Genomic DNA, 14,372 nt, shown 5'->3' with positions numbered 1-14,372 from the left:
CTATGCGCTAATAACTTCGTCTTCCACGTGTCGAGCGAATGCGAAAAGTCAGGGTATTTTTGTGAATAACACCCCGTCCACGCAAGGCAGAGTGCCTATTTAATGATATTGGATCTTAGATCCAGGCGACACTACGCCGATAAAATCCCCGGAGACTACCAGGAGAAACCATTCCAACATGGCTAGCATTCCAAGCTCCTCCTCCCGTTCCAGCCCAAAGAGAAGCGAGTGGGAGAACTGCTCTGTGTCTCATAGTCAACTAGCAAAGTTGCAAACGCAGGGATTTCTTCCTCCCGCGGATCTGGTCCCTGTTCGAGCAGGTTCGGCCTCCTTCAATGGCGTGACTCAGGCGGAGGACTTCCCCAATCCATCCGGAGGGAAGCGAGTGTGCTTCGTCCCCTATCTGCTAAGAGGCGTCGGATTTCCAGTCCATCTGTTCCTCCGAGGGCTTTTGGAATATTATGGCCTCCAGCTGCACAACTTCACTCCCGCCTCTGTCATGCACATCGCAGGTTACGTCGCTCTATGCGAGTTATTTCTGGGTGTAGAAGCCCATTTTGAACTGTGGAGAAAAATTTTCTGTCTTGTCATGATGGTTCAATATTTGAAGTGGGCGGAGCCGAAGTGTGGCGCATCGCCAATACCGGATACATGTCCGGCACACCAAGGAGGGCATCAGAAGAGTGGCCTTCCGAATGGTTCTACATCGAGGACGTTGCACTTCCCGACCCAGTTCAAAAGGGTCTCCCTGAATTTGCAAGCGTTCCGCTAAAGAAACGCCATAGTTGGCGTCCCTGGAGCTCTGAAGAGGATGATAGTGCAGAGGTTCGTCAGCTCCTGGGCAAGATAAAGACACTCGCTCAGTCCGGATTAACAATGGCTGAGGTAATGGCGACCTCCATAGTGCGAGGGGTTCAGCCGCTTCAATATAGAGGGCTCCCAATGTGGCACTACAACGGGGAGGACGACGCCTCCCGCTGTGGTCGGAAAGGTCCGGACACCCCCGCCGCTCTAGCCAAGATATTGGCCGAGCTGTTCAAAGGGGGGGAAGAGGAATTTCTTCACATCAATCGCAGGGATGGATATTCTATGTATAATCCTCCCAGTTGGGTAAGCTCTAGTCCTTCTGCTTTACTCATTCCGCTTCCCGGATTACCTTTGACAAATTTCTAATCCGCTTATAACAGCATTGGCGAAAAATCATCGAGGGGTTTTACAGCCCCGCCCCACAGCATGAGAACCACAACCGGGAGCTGGATCCTGGGTTTGAAGAAGACCCGGATATATTCGTGGTACTCGCAGAAGGGGTGTTTTACCAGGGGAGCTACGATGGCACGGAAGTGGCCATTATCGCCGATTACCCTGGTCTTCTTCCCGCTTCCCACGTAAGTTATCAAGAAAAAGTCTCGCTCGAAAGAGCTTCCTCGCACTACCTCACCCATCGCACTGCATCGTGCTCCACAGGGGAGGCGTTCGGTGCATCATGCTACTCCGGGGGCGGCTCCAAAGAGGGCGGCTTCAGCGCCAAGCAAGGCCTCTAAAAGGAAGGTCGGTGAAGACACGACCGGTCCCTCGTCAAAGAGGTAAGGATTTGCAGGTATACTTTAGTAGTCACATCCAACTACAACTTATACGTTTGTCTGGTACCAGGAAAAAGGTTCACCGGACTATGTCTGAGGGTCCGGCCGGCCGTACTCCCGGCGCCCGGGATTTAAGCCCTGTCGGAGAGACGGGAGCAGATATGGGAACAATGCCAGACTGTCCTTCGGCCGAGGGTTCGAAGAATATGTCCGTTACCAACTCGGAAGTGCAGAGCGCCATGAATCATCGGCGCTGCAGGGCTATTTTACGAGACCCTGAGTTCTCGGAAGAGGAATTCAATGCCTTCAGCTCGGCTGATGCATACATCCAAGCTGCTCGAAACGGGCTTAGTAGAGCCACAAAGCAGCATTTAACTGATGTGCGGGTAAGTTTTCTTTATTCGAATAGGATGGCCATATGCCAGTAGCCCCCGGGATTGAAAGCAGTTGGTACAACTGATTTAAGGACCATTGTATTACCAGGTTCTTACAGAGAAGAACAACCTGCTAACCCAAGAGCTGGAACAATGTCAGGCGCAGCTGAATGCTGCTACCGCCGAACTGGAAAAGTCCAAAAAGGCGTCGCCTGGTAATATTCCCCTCCATCGAGAAAATATAATCATATGCCATTAATGCTAACAGTATTGTCTATATCATGACATAATTGTCAGAGGAACTCAAAGAGGCGCTGGAAGTCGCGCAAGCGAATGAATAAGAAGCCAAGAGGCTACATGCTGCGGGCGAACGTGTGCTGGAGCAGGCCATTGTTGAGAAAAATCAGCTCCAGGATTGCAAAACCCGGCTAGGCGAAGAGCTGAAGGATGTGCCGGCCCAGCTAGCCGATTCCGTGAAGGAGAACAAGAAGCTGCGGGGCGGCATATTCAGTATGTGTCCGAACTATTGTTAATGTAGTTCGGAGATAGATGGAACTGATATAATTATGATTGCAGGTATATTGACGGGCCGTCCTAAAGTGGAGGTGTCCGGATCATTGAGTGATCTGCTGCAAAGGCTATCGCAAGTGCACGAACAGGCACGGCTGGCGATGCAAAGTGTGGCCAAGGCCCTATGGCCGTCCACCTCCCCTCTAGGAAGTATGGAGGAGCTTGTAGAGCTGTTCAAAGGAGAGCGGCGGCGTATCCGACTATGGAAGATATCGGCCTGTCGAGAGGGTGCGCGAGAAGCTTGGGCCATGGTGAAAACTCGGTATACCAAGCTTGATCCTAATCACATGGCTCGGGTCGGACCGCTAGGGTCGGATGGGGAAGAAATTCCCGTTAGTTTAGTGTATGACCAAGTAGAGGTGGCCGCCAAATATTCCCAACTGGATGTAAGTTAGACCGCTTGTTGGACGGTATAGAGAAGGAAGTGTTTGAGTCCAAGTGACTATGTACTTTCCTTAGTAATTCTAGCTGAATTGTATAGCATTTGTCATGGCAGGCATTTTCTCTTCAACCTCCACACTCGACGGTGCGGAGTGTTTCCGAATACCCTTGCGGCCAAATAGACCGTGGTATGCTTGGAAAACTAGGCGTAGGGGTCATAGTTGCTTGAACAGACAAGTTGTATTCTGCTAGTTATGTTATATTACATTGAAATAGTAAGAAACATCTTCCAGAGAGAATAGTTCCGTTAAGGGTTCCTTTCCCTGGGTGTGCATGCATTAGGATACATGTCCGAATTGTGATGTGAAGATCACAGCGTGTATAGCTTCTGGGGGTCCGTAATGGGGTGAGTACAGAAAACATCTTTAATTCGCCGACCGAATATTCCCTTAAGAACGCTAGCTTTCGGCTTCACCCAGTCTGAGGTACACATCCGCATGACCCGGCAGTAATAGTCGCAGAGGTGCTCCCTTTATGCCCTAGCCGAACTAACGAGAATGTAGGGCATAAGCACAGGAGCCAGGCAACCCAGCTTGGCAAAAACTTAAGTCACATCGATGCATATAATGGCGAAGAAAAGGTACATATGTGAAGAGCTTGATGCTCAGTGAATAATGAAAAGCTTCTGTACAAGAAGCCCCCAGGCATAATGGGCATACATATGTAAAGATGTGTACGTCTGAAGTGTTTGGTCAAGCCGTAGGAGAGCTTTAAAGCGAAAATAGGTGTAAAAGAGAGAAAAGATAATGGAAACAAGGGGAGAAAGAGACTAACAAAGAATTCGGCGCTAGGCATAGAACCTTCAGAGTCTGGCCGTGTTCCAGGGGTTCGGCTCTAGGCGATTGTCTGATGCATCATGAAGACGGTACGCTCCTCTGGTAAGAACCTCGTCAATTATGAAGGGACCCTCCCATTTGGGCTTGAGTTTGTCCTTTTTCTTCTCCGGCAAGCGTAGAACGAGTTCGCCAATGTTGTATGTCTTGGCCCGGACTTCTCTGCTTTGATATCTTCGAGCCTGCTGTTGATAAAATGCTGAACGGGCTTTGGCGACGTCGCGCTCCTCCTCCAGAGCATCTAGGCTGTCCTGCCGATCCAACTCGGCCTCTTTCTCTTCGTACATACGTACTCGAGGTGAGTCATGTATAATATCGCAGGGCAATACAGCCTCTGCACCATACACCATGAAGAAAGGTGTGTATCCGGTAGTACGGTTGGGCATGGTCCGCAGCCCCCAGAGTACGGAATCGAGCTCCTCAACCCAGTGCTTGTCTGATTCTTTCAAAGACCGCACTAGCCTGGGTTTGATGCCGCTCATAATAACACCATTGGCTGGTTCGACTTGACCGTTTGTTTGTGGGTGATAGACAGAGGCGTAATCAAGCTTAATGCCCAGATTAGCACACCAGGTTTTCAGCTCATCAGCTGTGAAATTGGAACCATTGTCGATGATGATGCGGTGCGGGACACCATAACGGTGCACCACATCGGATATAAATGCAATCATCGGGCCGGACTCGGCAGTTTTGACTAGTCTAGCCTCTATCCACTTGGTGAATTTATCCACCATGACCAGCAGATATTTTCTCTTATGGCTTCCCCCTTTAAGGGGTCCAACCATGTCCAAGCCCCAGACCGCAAAGGGCCATGTAATGGGGATTGTTTGTAAAGCGGTTGGGGGCATGTGGCTTTGGTTGGCGAAGAGTTGGCATCCAACGCAACGCTGGACGAGGTCTTGTGCGTCTCCTCGGGCCGTAGGCCAATAAAATCCTGTTCGGAAGGCCTTGCTGACAAGTTCCCTGGCTGCAGCGTGGTGCCCACTGAGACCGGCGTGAATTTCTACCAAGAGTTGCCGCCCCTCCTCCTCGGAGATACACCTTTGAAGGACTCTGGTAGTGCTTTTCTTGTAGAGCTCTCCTTCGTGAACTTTATAGGCCTTCGAACGCCGGACAATGCGGTGAGCCTCGTTCTGATCTTCTGGGAGCTCCTTCCTATTAGGTAGGCCAAGAATGGTTCAGTCCACGGGGCAATGACTGCCATAATGAGGTGGGCCGATGGTGTTATTTCGGTGGCTAAGCCTCCGATGATATCGGCGTGTTCGCTATCTATGTTTGTGTTCGGAATGGGACTGTCGTTGCTGTCTCCCCCTTGCCACACCACAGATGGCTTAAAGAGCCTTTCGAGGCAGATGTTAGGTGGGACGGGGTCGCGGTTGGCGCCGATGCGAGCGAGGACGTCTGCCGCCTGATTACTTTCGCGGGCGACGTGATGAAATTCGAGCCCCTCAAACCGAGCCGACATTTTTAAGACAGCGTTGCGATAAGCTGCCATCTTTGGATCTTTGGCATGAAAGTCTCCATTAATTTGGGATATTGCGAGGTTTGAGTCCCCGCGCACCTCCAGGCGTTGTATGCCCATTGATACGGCCATCTGAAGGCCATGTAGCAAGGCCTCGTATTCAGCTGCGTTGTTGGAGTCCGTGAATAATATTTGGAGTACGTACTGGACGATACCTCCTGTGGGGGACGTTAATACAACACCCGCTCCTAGCCCCGCCAACATTTTGGAGCCATCAAAATGCATAACCCAGTTGGAATACGCGCCATACTCTTTAGGGAGTTCGGCCTCTGTCCATTCGGCGATGAAGTCAGCCAGTACTTGGGATTTGATGGCTCGACGTGGTTTGTACGTGATGTCGAATGGAAGGAGCTCAATGGCCCATTTGGCAATCCGGCCCGTGGCATCCCGGTTGTTTATTATATCATTGAGGGGCACTTCAAAAGCCACCGTGATCGAACACTCCTCAAAGTAGTGTTGTAACTTTCGAGATGCCATGAAGACTGCATATGCTATCTTTTGATAGTGAGGTTACCGGGATTTGCATGGTGTGAGGACGGTCGATGCGTAGTATACCGGCTTTTGGAGCAGAAATTTGTGTCCGTCCTGTTCCCGCTCGACGACGAGTACGGCGCTCACCACCTGGTGTGTTGCCAATATATATAGGAGCATTGGTTCGCCGACGTTTGGCGCGGCCAGGATTGGGTTGCTTGCCAGAAGGGCTTTTATTTCATCCAGTCCGGCCGTCGACGTGTCTGTCCACTTGAAGTTATCGGAGTGCCGTAGAAGGCGGTAAAGTGGCAGCGCCTTTTCCCCCAACCTGGAGATAAAGCGGCTCAAAGCTTCCACGCACCCAGCGAGTTTTTGGACTTGTTTAAGTTCGGTTGGCGTAGCCAATTGTGACAGAGCTTGGATTTTAGCTAGATTTGCTTCAATCCCTCGGTTGGAAACAATGAAGCCCAACAGTTTTCCGGCGGCGGGGACGCCGAAGACGCACTTTGTCGGGTTAAGCTTGATGTCATATGTGCGGAGGTTGTCAAATGTGAGACGCAGATCGTTTATTAGTGTTTCGACGTGTCTGGTTTTGATGACGACGTCATCCACGTAAGCCTCCACTGTCTTGCCGATTTGTTTCTCGAGGCATGTTTGGATCATGCGCTGGTAGGTGGCGCCGGCGTTCTTGAGCCCAAAAGGCATGGTATTGAAGCAAAACGGCCCGTATGGCGTAATGAATGCTATTGCGGCTTGATTGGACTCCCTCATTTTGATTTGATGGTATCCGGAATATGCATCAAGGAAGCACAACGAGTCGTGTCCTGCGGTAGTGTCTATGATTTGATCAATGCGAGGGAGGGGAAGGGATCCTTAGGGCAAGCCTTGTTAAGGTCTTTGAAATCGACGCACAGGCGCCAGGATTTATCCTTCTTTGGTACCATTACCAGGTTTGCCAGCCAGTCTGGATGTTTAATATCTCTAATGAATCCGGCCTTGATGAATTTGGCCAGCTCTTCCCCCATAGCTTGTCGTTTGGGTTCGGAAAAGCGCCGCATTGTTTGTTTGACCGGCTTGTATCCCTTCAGTATGTTGAGGCTGTGTTCAGCCAACTCGCGCGGGATTCCTGGCATATCTGAGGGGTGCCAGGCGAATATATCCCAGTTTTCACGCATGAATTCTCGTAATGAGGCGTCGACTGTGGGGCTGAGTTGCGCTCCGATAGATGTTGTCTTCTTCGGGTCTGTTGGATGGACCTGAAATTTGACTATTTCTTCTGCTGGCTTGAAGGAAGTGGATTTGGGTCGTTTGTCCTGGATCACATCGTCCCTATCCACAGCGGAGCGTAGTGCGGTTAATTCTTTGGCCGCAAGGGCCTCTGATAATGCCTCGAGGGCCAGGGATGTGGTTTTGTTCTCGGTGCGGAGTGCTATATCCGGATCGCTGACGAGGATGATTATTCCATTTGGCCCGGGCATTTTTAGCTTCATATACCCATAATGAGGTACAGCTTGAAAGCACATGAAGGCCTCTCGCCCTAACAGGGCGTGATATCCACTGTTGAAAGGGGCCACCTGGAAAGTTATTTCTTCGGACCGATAATTCTTCGGCGTGTCGAATACCACATCAAGTGTAATTTTTCCCGCACACCGCGCTTCCCGACTGGGAATGATACCTCGAAAGGTTGTGCTGCTTTTCTCGATGCGGCTCCTGTCTATTTCCATCTTATGGAGCGTGTCCTCGTAAATGAGGTTTAGTCCCCTGCCGCCGTCCATGAGGAATTTTGTAAGTTGAAAACTGTCCACGATGGGACTGAGGACTAATGCGGCTGGCGCTCGGACTGTTCTGTATGTAGGTTCGTCACTAGCGTTAAAGGTTATGGCCATGTCATTCCAGGGGTCAATTGCAGCGACCTGGCAGACTTCGGCGAGATCGCGCAGTACCCTTTTACGCTTATTGTTTGAAGCGAATGTCTCGAAGACCGTCAATACCCTTGTGTCATTATTTTCTGGAGGGTGCAGTTCTGAGGTGTCCTTGATAAAGATGTCCTCGCCACTCTTGGCTACCTGCCGAAGTATCACATGCTCTAAGGCTGTGGGTTGCCACGATGTCCGGCGTTGTATGTATTTTGCATGGGCCATTGAGCCATCCCTCCAGAACGGTGCCGTGCGGCGTAATGGCTTTATGTTTTTTAACTGTTGGGCTGGTCGTGCCACGGGGGTGCGTCCTCTTCGCTTTTATGAGGAGTTGAGTTGGGATCGACGGTTCCCAGCAAGCTGCCTGAGTTTTCCAGGCGCTTTCCATCGCACTGTACTTGTGTACAATAGTTGCTAAGTCAGCAAACTTTAGTATGCGGCGGCGACTGATGGCGTTGAGGATACCTTCATCCGCGCAGTTGTTGTAAAATGCTGCAATCGCGTCTTCGTCGCGGCAATCCTTTACCTTGTCTTTGACAAGGAGGAATCTGGCCCAAAAGTGGTGGACCATTTCCTGAGACTATTGTTTGATGATCTTGAGAGCGTCTATGTCCGGGTGGGTGGGTGGAATTAAATCCGAACCCTGACCCGATTTTGAAGATCAACCGGACCTGACAGCTCGGGCTCCAGGATATTGGCTGATTTTTTAGGCTCATCGTCCGACTCTATGTTCGGAGGACGAGACACGCCTTTCTGCCGAAGAGTATCCGGCCCTTCAAGATCGGAGATCTGAATATAGTTTGTCTTCAATATAGTAGAAGAGTTGTTCCACTCCTCGACTATCGCTATCTCGTGGGTGATCGGCGGAGTTTTAATTTCTCTCTGGTCGGGTTTAAGCCCAACCCGATCGTAGTCTGTAGCAACCCCCAAGGCGGTCATGTGATCCAGGAGTTCAATCAACGATGATAACTCCGTCGGATCCATCCGAGCGGAGTATTCGGGATCAACACGGAGGCAATTTTTGACGACTTGAGAGGTCATCGTCAGCTTAAGGGCCGAACTGGCGGTCATGACGAAGCCGCCCAGCCGGACGGTTTGGCCTGGGGCCAGGGCTCCTCCGGAGATGATATTATCCTTGAAAACAAGGCGAGCCATCAACCCTCTTGGCGACGGCACAGTGGAACTCTCAATGAAAGCACCAATGTCGGTGTCAAAACCGGCGGATCTCGGGTAGGGGGTCCCGAACTGTGCGTCTAGGATCGATGGTAACAGGAGACGGGGGACACGATGTTTACCCAGGTTCGGGCCCTCTCTATGGAGGTAATACCCTACTTCCTGCTTGATTGATCTTGATGAATATGAGTATTACAAGAGTTGATCTACCACGAGATCATAATGGCTAAACCCTAGAAGTCTAGCCTGTATGACTATGGTAATGTGTATATGCTATCCGGACTACGCTCTTCGGTTTATATAGGCACCGGAGAGATCTAGGGTTACATGGAGTCGGTTACATCAGAGGGAATCTACATAGTCGGTTGCCAAGCTTGCCTTCCACGCCAAGTAGAGTCCAATCCGGACGCGAGTACAGTCTTCGGTCTTCATGTCTTCACAGCCCATCAGTCCGGCCCACGGATAACAGGCCGGACGCCCGAGGACCCCTTAGTCCAGGACTCCCTCAAGGGGCGCCCCCGGCAGGGTAAGCTAAAGACGTAAAAGGATACATGCCGCAGGGACACGCCCACGCGGCCTGGGAATGATGCAGCCCGAGGGGTGCTCCCAGCTAAATAAACTTGGAAAATGTCACCTGGTTCCGTTGTCGAAGGGATGTTGGGGTAGCTGAAGATGCATAGCGAAGGGGTTGCTCCTCATGAGCCACCGGGGCCCCGAGCCTCGGGAGGCTCTGGGGGTCCAGGCGGCTCCTCGAGGACCGTCTCCATCTCTGCCAGGACTGCGTGATGCCTGGCCTCCTGAGCCGCTAGGATGCTCCGCAGGTTGCGCTGGAAGGCGGCTGCCACGCTCACCACGCCGAATGGCATGCAAACATAGCTGTGAGGTGGGCCCTCGCAACATCCCACGTGCGAAGACCAGAAGAGCTCCTGAGATGCTGCCCTATTGAGCCCTGGGATGTCGACGCAGACGCACAGCCCGCCATCCTCGCCTGGATGGGGAGCTGCGCCAGGTGTGCGGCGGTCGCCACGCATGGCCCTTGCATCCAGCAGCTCCTGAGTGGCCTTGGTGATGAACTCCTGAGCGTCGGGCGCTACTCGCCCGGTGTCCTTCTGAGGGAAACATGCCGAAAAGCACGCCTCCATGTGGTGCCCGAGCGCCTCCCTCGTGATGTTGGCTAGGTCTGAGGCCCTCCAGAAAAGAGCCCCCGAGCCCTGCCCGAGGAGGGCGCCGGGCGCGCCTTCCTATGCGAGGGAGGGAGGCACCCCAGGCGTGGGCGCTGATCCTGATCGCACCGCCAGAGGCGCCGCTCCCCTGAGGCCCTGTGCGGAGTAGCTGCTTCTTCTTCTTCTTGGGGACGGCCTCAGGAGGGTTCTGCGCTCCATTGTTGTCGGGGTCTTCGATCGTTGCGGCTTGGAAGGTGCGCTCGAGGGAGCACACTGCATCTCTTTCTTCACAGGGGACGGTGATGATCCCGCCGCTTCCTGGCATCTTGAGGACGTTGTAGCCATGGTGGGTCACCGCCATGAACTTGGCTAGGGCCGGATACCCGAGGATGGCATTGTACGGCAGACAGATGTGGGCAACGTCAAAGTCGATGAGCTCGATGCGGTAGTTGTCACGCTGTCCGAAGGTGACAGGGAGGTGGACCTGCCCTATCGGGGTGGTCGAGCCGTCGGTTACTCCTGAGAAGGGCTTGGTAGGCTGAAGCTGATCGTATGGCACTTGGAGGCTGTCGAACGTCTCGACGGATAGGACGTTAAGCCCTGCGCCGCCGTCGATGAGGGTCTTGGTGACTTGTACGTTGCTGATGACGGGTGAGCAGAGCATCGGGAGGGCGCTAGCGGTGGCCGTGCACTTGAGCTGGTCCGCCGAGCTGAAAGTGATGGCGCACTTGGACCACCTGAGCGGGCGCGTGGCCTCAAGCCTGGGAAGGGCTGCGTTCACCTCGCGAGCAAACTGCTTGAAGATACGCTGAGAGGCTGGGGCCTGAGCTCCGCCCAAGATGCAGGCGATAGCACGCAGTTCCTGGAAGCCCCCAGCCCCCTCGTCCTGATGGTGGTCATCGTTCCTTCTTGGTGGTGGCGGCAGCGGAGGAAGACCAGCATTTCCCTGAGGGCGGTCCTCGCGAGGCTGGTCCCTCCAGGTGCCCTCACGAGGCTGGTCCTGCCAGCGGTCCTCGCAAGGCCGGTCGCGCCACTCCTGGCGGGGGCCGTGATCGTCCCAGCATCCTCCGCCTCATCCACCTCCTCGGCCGTAGCCCCGGTCGTTGCGCTCGGGGCGTCGACCGAGGCGTCCATCTCGAATGGCCCTGAGCTCTTGACAGTCGTTGGTGTTGTGGCTGTGTACGTTGTGGAAGGCGCAGAACGGCCGGCTGCTCTTGGACGACTCAGGATGGTCCCGGCCGCGCTTCGTATCTGGCTCCGCCGCAAGCACGGCTACTCCCTTGCGCTTCACGTCCTTGGCCTTGGCTTTCTTCTCCTCCAGGTCAGTAGCCGGGAGCTCAAGGAGGGAAAGGCGCCCCTCCTCAGCTCTTGCGCACTTGGTCGCCAGGTTGAACAGCTCCAAAGCCGTGCATAGCTCCTCGTGGATGGCGAGCTCCTCCTTCATCTTGACGCCGTGGACGCCATCGAAAAACGCTGAAATGATGGCCTCGTCCGTCACCTTGGGGATCTTGAGGCGAACGCTGTTGAAGCGTTGGATGTACTTCTGCAGGATCTCTCCTGGCTGCCGCTTGATGCGGTGCATGTCACCCACGGCCGGAGGGAGGTCGCGAGTGCCCTGGAAGTTGGCGACGAAGCGGTCGCGCATCTCGTCCCAGGAGGAGATCGAGCCCGGGGGCAGTTCAGGAGCCACGAGCGAGCGCCATCCTTGAGAGCCATGGGGAACCAGTTCGCCATGACTTTTTCGTCGCGTTGGCCGCCTTGATGCTCAGCTCATAGAGCTGCAAGAACTCCGCGGGGTTGGGGGTGCCCTCGTAGCGAGGAGGCAGGTCTAGCTTGAACTTGCCCGACCAGGCGATGCTACGCAGCTCAGAAGTGAAGGCGCGGCAGCCTGCGGTGGCCACCGGGGCGCTTTGCTGATGCGGAGCTTGCCCTTGATGCCCGCGCACCGCCGCTGCAGGCGGCACACGGTCTTGTCGCAGTGGCGCTGGGAGCGCGAGCGCATTCTCTTGCGACCGGGGAACTACTTGGCAGCTTCCTTCTTCTCGTGCGGGCGCCCCACGTGGTGGGTCGCGCCTGCGGGCCGCGCACCTCGGCGCCAGAACGCCGTCTTGGTGCAGAGGTGGTGGAGGCGCTCCGTGAGCCACGTCGCTCGCAACCGGCGGAGGGCGAGGCAGCGAGAGGGACGGCGCGGGGGAGCCCCCTGCGGCGCTGACGAGCTCGGTGATGCGGTCCAGCCAGTCCTCGTAGAGGTCGTCGACTGGGCGGTAGCGCAGGAGCTCGCGTGCCATGAGCAGCGCGGCCTACGCATCCGTGGGAGCGCGACGAGCGTGAGACGATGAGCCGGCTGGGGTTAGCGACGAAGTGGCGCTGCGGCCGTCCCGCCGCACCGAGGGGTGCAGCGAGGACGCATGCTGCTCGTCTCCCGCCGGGCCGGTGGCGGCGTTGGCAGGGAACGACGGGGAGGACCGCCGACAGGGGCAGTCTGAGCGACGCGGGCGGCGAGGGCGGCCCGGCGCTCAGTGCGGGTTCGACGAGTGTCCGCCATGGATGCGACGAAGCGATGGGACTTGGATCGGTGGGAGGAAAGCTTCGGTGCACCCCTACCTAGCGTGCCAAATGTCGGATTTCGGGTTCCGGCAAAACCCTTGAGGTTCGAACACTGGGGTGCGCACGAAGATCTCTCTCTCTCCCTAGATCACACTCGCAACAATCACAAGGCCTAGCTCGACGAACCCAAAAAATGAGAGACACAAGAGTTTATACTGGTTCGGGCCACCGATGTGGTGTAATACCCTACTCCAGTGTGGTGTGGTGGATTGCCTCTTGAGCTGAGGATGAACAGTTACAAGGGAAGAACAGCCTCCTGAGGAGAGGTGTTCTTGTGCTTAGTGAACTTGTGTGTGGCTATGGATGGAATGGCTCCGATCCAAGATGAGATGCCTCCTATGGTGGTGGCTAGTCCTATTTATCGAGGCCCTGGTCCTCTCCCCAAATATTGAGCGGGAAGGGATCCAACAACGGCCAAATTCGAAGGGAGACAACTAGTACAAGTTATCCTGGGTAAAGGTGGTCTTCGCCTGCCGAAGGCTCTGGTGGTGACGCCGTCTTGGGCTCCACGGTGACCTCCATCCTGCGGTCCTGCTGGTCTTGGTATCGTTGCACCGATATGGAAACCTTTACCTGATGCCTCGGGACTCCTCGCCTGCGCTTGCCTCTTTAGCACCTAAGAGGAAACAAGGACACTGCATGCTGGCGCCCGCCTGGCTCCGGTCGTCATGGCTTGCGTCACAGGAATCTCGCGAGGTGTCCCTTGCCTTGATCTCTCCGCCCCTCGCGAGCCGGCCTGGTGAGGCTGCCCCCGAGGAGGCCTTGTGGCGTCTGCCTCGCGAGGCTTGGCCCCTCGCGAGGGTCTTGAGTGTTTGCTGGTGAGGATGGGCCGTACAGGGCCGCTGGTGGAGCCACGCTGTGGGCCGCAGGCAGGCAATTCTGGGGACCCCCGTTCCCAGGACGCGGACAATATGTGGCGCTCACATAGGATCAAGAGCCCTTGTCGGCAAAGCTTTTCGGAAAGGTTTTTATTGGTCCACCGCCCTCCAGGATGCAACTGAGCTAGTAACAAGATGTGAAGCATGCCAGTTCTGTTTGAAGAATATACATCAGCCAACACAAGTTCTTCAAATGATCCCTCTCTCCTGGCGTTTTTCAGTCTGGGGGCTTGACATCTTGGGCCCCTTCCCCCGTGCTACTAGGGGATTTGAGTTCTTGTATGTTTCCATCGACAAGTTCACAAAGTGGCCTGAAGTAGAGCAAGTGAGAAAGGAGACTGCACAGTCAGCCGTCAAGTTCTTTAAAGGGCTAGTTTTCCGTTTTGGGGTTCCAAATAGAATCATTACCGACAACGGCACATAGTTCACAAGCCGCACCTTCATGCAATATATCGAGGGCCTTGGAAGCAAGGTTTGGTTTGCCTCTATTGCTCATTAGAGAAGCAATGGGCAAGCAGGACAAATAAATGCTGAAGTGTTGCATGGTCTCAAGACAAGAACCTTTGACAGGCTGCACAAGTGTGGAAGACGCTGGATAGATGAGTTGCCGGTGGTTCTTTGGTCACTCAGAATACTGGCCAAACACCTTTCTCCCTTGTTTATGGTGCAGAAGCGGTGCTCCCCACAGAACTCATATACCTATGACGAGGTAGAGCAAGAGCAATTACGGCAAGATGATGCTCTGCTCCTCGAGAAAGATCATCTTCGGGCGGCTGTGCAAGCTGCATGCTACCAGCAAGCCTTGCGCCGCTATCATAGCCACAACGTTCATGCCTGAAGCCTC

This window comes from Triticum aestivum, chromosome 6D, assembly GCF_018294505.1.
Source record: "Triticum aestivum cultivar Chinese Spring chromosome 6D, IWGSC CS RefSeq v2.1, whole genome shotgun sequence".
NCBI lineage: Eukaryota > Viridiplantae > Streptophyta > Magnoliopsida > Poales > Poaceae > Triticum > Triticum aestivum.
The sequence above is the reverse complement of the archived record's forward strand: the minus strand, read 5'-3'. Positions refer to the sequence as shown.